Here is a 6,487-nt window from a genome sequence, read left to right as displayed (position 1 = left end):
TGGTGGCTCTAGAGGGCGCTACTTCCTTTGAAAAACGTCTATCTTTTTAATTTTTAATTTACCTCAATGCTGCCTTTTGCTTGGGCACTGAGCTAGGCTATATTTAGTGTGTAATATCAATGACAAGCGATTCAACACTTAGTTCTATATGTTTCCATGGATAGATTGTGATTCTGGCAGTGCCAGAGTTATTGATAGCCAAAGCTTTCACCTGCTATAGGCAAGCGCAGTGAGCAGCATGTGAACAGCCATAGCACCATCAACAGTGTCCTAGCAGGCAGCCCTCTGCTTATCTTCATTATTCTGAAATATGTTTTACCTAGTAGCCTATATATCTAGTATTTGTCCAAAATTCATAAGCACAATGACTGTTTTTGGACACCTTTGGTGCTAGAAAGCTATATGGTCTAATCATACTCATCCCCCCAAACAGAATTTAGGTTGACCTGAGAACTTATATTTCCTTCATCTCATCTAACAATGCTTCAGACACAGTCAGAGATACATTATGAGTGAGTATGGCCCGGTGTCTGTGACTGATGGTTGGTGGGAGAGGAGAGGAGGGATGGGATGGGGAGGTGGTTCTCAGGACCAGCAGGGCCATGTGTCTGTGACTGATGGTTGGTGGGAGACGAAGGGAGAGAAGAGGAGGGATGGGGAAGTGGTTCTCAGAACCAGTAGGACCCTGTGTCACAGAAGGGACAATAACTAATATGGCAAACACAGCACAGCAGCATCCAGTCTGCCTCCCAAATGACAAACTACATAGGGAATAGAGGTCTATTTTGGACAAAGCCAGTCCTCCATCCTCGGTTCCCACGACCTGCACTAAAATGCCAGTCCCTCTATCTGGCTCGTTTTAAACACAACGCCAAGTTGACCTGGGACATTTATAGACTGAGGTCGATTATGTAATAGTTTCTCTAAACGGAACAATCTTTTGAAGACTCAAGCATTTTTCATTACAGTGTCCTGCTGTGGTCATTATCAGGGTAGCGCCCTGAAAGTCGTTCTTGATGTGAATGAGATGGGGTTGTATATACTGTAGGCTATAGCCTGTCTTATTTTCTATTTGAATATCGACATAACCTATTTGTTTCTGGACTACAGGGATTCACTTGAAATAGTGGTTGTATCTGTGTAACACGTTCGTGCCGAATCAAATTGAACATGTTTTGTGGTTCCATCTGGGTGTAAACATTACGCATATTTTGGCCACGTTTGACGCGCGTAAAATCGAGGTCTTGGAACTCAAACTGTAGCCGACTAAGGTGTAAACTTAATTATCTTCCATAGGCTTCCCATAAATGTGTTTATTAAGCAACGAAGGCATTTAAAAACGGCATGTTTACAAACTGGTTCGCCTGCTATTGTCAGTGATACAGGTCTCACGCTTGCGATTGAATCCATCCAGATATAATTCAAGTCAGGTTTAACAGATTTCCTCCTTCCTTCCTACATCCTCCAGAAATCAAAGCACAAGCCCTATCTGACTTCACTGTGATTATTTAGCTCCCTCTCCAGAGATAGCAAGTCTGGAAAATCATGTACGGTTTACTCTATTTTCTAACGTTGTAACAGGCTAACATCTGGAACCAGTCAGATCGTCTACAGGGGAGGGGGCTTGGTCGTCACCCCCCTCTCTCTTGTGCGCTCTCCCTCTCTTTCCTCTCGCCAGACAATATCACTGCAGAAAGGTACAAGCGGCCGCTCTCCACAGGGCTATTGAACAACTCCCGTTTCGTACGATTTTGGCCTGGAATTGATGACAGAAAGTATCTGTGAATGAGGCACGCCACGTGTATTTGCCTGTTTTTTGGACAGCATTTGGTGGAATCGATTCTATTGGAAGATTTAACCCTGTGTGAGCAGCAGTTCTGGAATATATATTTTTTGTTGTTGCGCTGAGAGCTTGAATCTTTGCTTCTATTCCTTTTACGGCATCAGTGGCAGCGCGCGGGTTTTGGTGTCATTGGTCCGGCTTTTTTGATGCACCCTATTTAAAACATTTGCGGGCAAATTGATAGGATTTTGATTAATAAGTAGGCTAGCAGCAAATGGTGCTAGTGCCATGTTTCTTAGGTAGGGCCCGGATGTTCCGAGGATGCACTGGTTCGTCTTCTTAGGTGGTTCAAGCGAATATCTATTTATGTGTTCTAACTCCAGAATGGGGATCAGGTAATATTTACTGAAACGCAACAAGACAAAAAGGAATATCGAAAGCTGTTCGGGCGCTATTTTTTATTTTATTTTCCTCCTGTTTGGTTTCTTCTATTTTTCTCTACTCCTTTTTACAACCTTTTTCTCCATTCACCTACGGATAAAGCTGGATCACATTTATGGTAAATGAAAGCAAAAACATGTACATACCAGAGGACCCCCTTGAGAACCATCAAGGTAATGTCTTTATTTGATATTTTCAGTTGTTTTCAAGCTGTGTGTGTGTCTGTGTTGTTGGGGGAGATGCATGACATTTCTTCTTCTGGTTTGGAGACGGAATGGCTTGTTACCTTCTCCTTTAAACAGATGAACATATGACACAAACCATAACGACTTATTGGAAGTGTCAATGACTTTTCACTGTCCGAGTTGTATCTGCCTGCATTCATGCAGCCCTAGTTAGGTTAGCCTAGCAGCAACAGATCATCATTATTATTAGCCGACAGGTAACCGACGGACTAACACATGATCGCACCCCTATTGGATAAATATGGTTTCACACATGCATTTTGCCCTAATGCCAATGTTGTAATCGTTTACAAACTTGTGGATCGATTCAGTTTAATGCTTGGAGCGTTCTAATCAAGCCCGTTTCCAGGATGCAATGGAGGAAACGCACGGCCTGAGTGCGTGCACAAAATGATAGCCCACTGATGCGCATCGATATTTTCGATCACAGTATCGATTCATTTATCATGGATCGATACTCGCGTGTGAAACGTATAGGGCTAAAGTAGATTACATGTCATTTGCATTCATGGACAAGACATGGTACATGAACAGGTTAGTTTAGGGGTTTATCATCTAATTAAAGTCACAGGCTATGCGCAGGGCCTCAATTGTCATCAGACTAGAATCTATATTTTAGGATTTTGCGTTTAAAATCTCAAACAAGATACGGATAACGTGGAACATAATTACGTTGAACATGCATCAAGCAATAGCCTATAGGCCTATTATGATCAGGTGTCTGTTTGTTGCATGCATGTTGCGCAGTAGGCTATCTGCCTCTTCCCACGTTGAGCTGAGCATTACTAAGTCACAACAGTGGCTACATCACTACAGTGTCCTTAGGCTACATGACGAAATAGCCTACAATGCAATGATTTACTAGATCATTGTCTTTAACTTGTGATTACAAACTACGGAGTAGGTTATAGCTGCCTTGTCCGTGGCGTCAGCAGAGAGAGGAGAGGCGGGGGCCCATAGCAACAGAGAGAGAGAGAGTGAGTGCTCGAGCTGCGAGCAGCAGACGGTGGTCGCGTACATGGAATCCTGCCTAAGCTTGTGCCTCAGCATATGTGGCGCAGCAGTTGATTGGTTTGGTCTCAGAGTATAACTATGACATAGCCTACATATCATCTTGGTGTCAACCCCCTGACACTCGCTATTAATATTAGTTGTCTGTCTCATGGGTGGCGTGTTGGTCATAGCAGTCTACATTGCATAACGCAGCATCACACATGGGGATTCCTCTGATAATATTTCTGCACCGATGGCTGGTTGTTGTTGACCTATACTATTATGTCAACTTTAGCAAACTCGTAACGAATTGTAGTCCAACTTTCCTCCTTGAATAGTAGCCTATAGGCTCTTTCATTCGCCATTCATTGTTGATCTGGTGCTCCCGGCGTTGCGCAGCCTCGGGTGGCCTTTTCAGCACCATGGACAGGTTATCTCTGATAGGCCGCCCTGCCATGACCTCCGTATCTGGGTGCCACACTGAACATGCCTGGGATCACAATGGTACTTCTTCTCTAATAGCCTGTTGTTGAAATAACCAACCTATTATTGTTATTATGATCATATCCTGTTTTTTGGGGTTTCCGTCAGATGAGATCCACATCTATTCTCATGTTTTTTTTTCTTCCTTTTTCCAGAGGAAATGTGGAGAAGGCTCCTCGCTGTTCAATTCTGATTTGGTCCCAAATGACACCATATTTTCTAGCGCGCTTTACATGGGATATAGTGCCGTCTGTCCTCTAACAGCTCTCACGGGATTTCAGGTCACGGTGTGAACAACTGTTTGTTAGGTTTTTTTTCGCTGTTCTGCTGTTCGCAACTTAAATTTTAAGTAGCCTAGATTTTACGAGCTCAGCTTTTATTCTCCCATACATTTAGCACATCATCCGTGTTACATAGTGCGGTTACGGCCTAGTTGTATTATTTTACCATCATACATCAGGTTTTAAAAGATGTAGCTTTTAGAATAGGCTACTGTCGTTCCCGCGGTCTGATCTAGGCCTGCCTGTTGCTACTCTAACTAGTGTGAGCGGCTCCTGCCCTCCTGCTAACCCCAGTGGCGTGGTTAGCCTTCGGGCTGGTGACCGCTTAATTCCGTTCAGTGTCCTTTCGTTTATTATTGATTACGGATTAGACTACATTCACAATACCATTTCCTTCGGTCAGCAGAGTAATCATGAATGGACCACGCTTTGTAGGCCTATTGACGTTCTATTCAGTGCGACCTCAGCGCCATATGTCTTTGCCGATAAGCTATAGCTAGCCTATAGCATAGCAGATCAATAGATGACCCATTACAGGTAAATAGAACCGTTGTCAGAGGTATGAACCAGGAAGTTGTAAAAATATATATGAGGCCAAACTCAGGAAGACTTCGAGTTCTGTTGGTGTCAGACAGATTACATCACAGGCCTATATACATATTTTCTCATTTTATTTATGCCTGAAATAAACTAGTGTTTGATGCGGTGAGGAGGATGTAGGCCAGTAGTGTATCTACCAGTCAATCCTAATATAAACCATATGTACCTTATTTGTAGAAGCTGAAGCTGGTTTGTTGTTATAGGAAGTACTGTCTCCACCTTTCAGTCCTCAGTGTACGGGGTGGGTGTGTACGGGGTGGGTGTGTACGGGGAGTACGGTGTGTCTGTGTACGGTGTGTGTGTGTGTACGGTGTGCATGTGTTAAAAATCAAATCGATGTGTGTTCGTGTACCTCTTAGCTTCATTACTTTAGAAGCAGTACACTATGGTCCTACAGTAGTGAGAGCTGTCTGTCATTACAGTACACTATGGTCCCAGTCAGCCTATGTAATCAGAGATCCACCATTTTCCCCACAAGCTACCTGACAGACTCTTTCCATTCAAAATCCCATTTTCCCTAACCCTAATTATAACCCTAAACCTAACCACTAACCCCTTACCCTAACCCCTTACCCTAACCCTAATTATAACCCTAATTATAAACCTAACCACTAACCCCTTAAACCGAACCCCTAAACCTAACCACTAAATCTTTTTTTTTTTAATTATTAAAAAACAAAAATGGAAAAGTGGTGCGTATTCACCCCCTTTGCTATGAAGCCCCTAAATAAGATCTGGTGCAACCAATTACCTTCAGAAGTCACACAATTAGTTAAAGTTAAGTCCACCTGTGTGCAATCTATGTGTCACATGATCTGTCACATGATTTCAGTATATATACACCTGTTCTGAAAGGCCCCAGAGTCTGCAACACCACTAAGCAAGGGGCACCATGAAGACCAAGGAGCTCTCCAAACAGGTCAGGGATAAAGTTGTGGAGAAGTACAGATCAGGGTTGGGTTATAAAAAAACATCAGAAACTTTGAACATCCCATGGAGCACCATTAAATCCATTATTTAAAAATTGAAAGAATATGGCACCACAACAAACCTGCCAAGAGAGGGCCGCCCACCAAAACTCACAGACCAGGCAAGGAGGACATTAATCAGAGAGGCAACAAAGAGACCAAAGATAACCCAGAAGGAGCTGCAAAGCTCCACAGCGGAGATTGGAGTATCTGTCCATAGGACCACTTTAAACCGTACACCCCACATATCTGGGCTTTATGGAAAGAGAGACAGAAAAAAAGCCATTGCTTAAAGAAAAAACTAAGCAAACACGTTTGGTGTTCGCCAAAAGGCATGTGGAAGACTCCCCAAAAATATGGAAGACGGTACTCTGGTCAGCTAAGACTAAAATTGAGCTTTTTGGCCATCTAGGAAAACGCTATGTCTGGAGCAAACCCAACACCTCTCATCACCCCGAGAACATCATCCCCACAGTGAGCATGGGGGTTGTTTTTCATCAGCATGGACTGGGAAACTGGTCAGAATTGAATAAATGATGGCTGGCTCTAAATACAGGGAAATTATTGAGGGAAACCTGTTTCAGTCTTCCAGATATTTGAGACTGGGATGGAGGTTCACCTTCCAGCAGGACAATGACCCTAAGCATACTGCTAAAGCAACACTCGAGTGGTTTAAGGGGAAACATTTAAATG

Source organism: Salvelinus namaycush, unplaced genomic scaffold (genome assembly GCF_016432855.1).
Source record: "Salvelinus namaycush isolate Seneca unplaced genomic scaffold, SaNama_1.0 Scaffold1421, whole genome shotgun sequence".
Classification (NCBI taxonomy): Eukaryota; Metazoa; Chordata; class Actinopteri; order Salmoniformes; family Salmonidae; genus Salvelinus; species Salvelinus namaycush.
Note: the sequence above shows the minus strand (reverse complement) of the source record.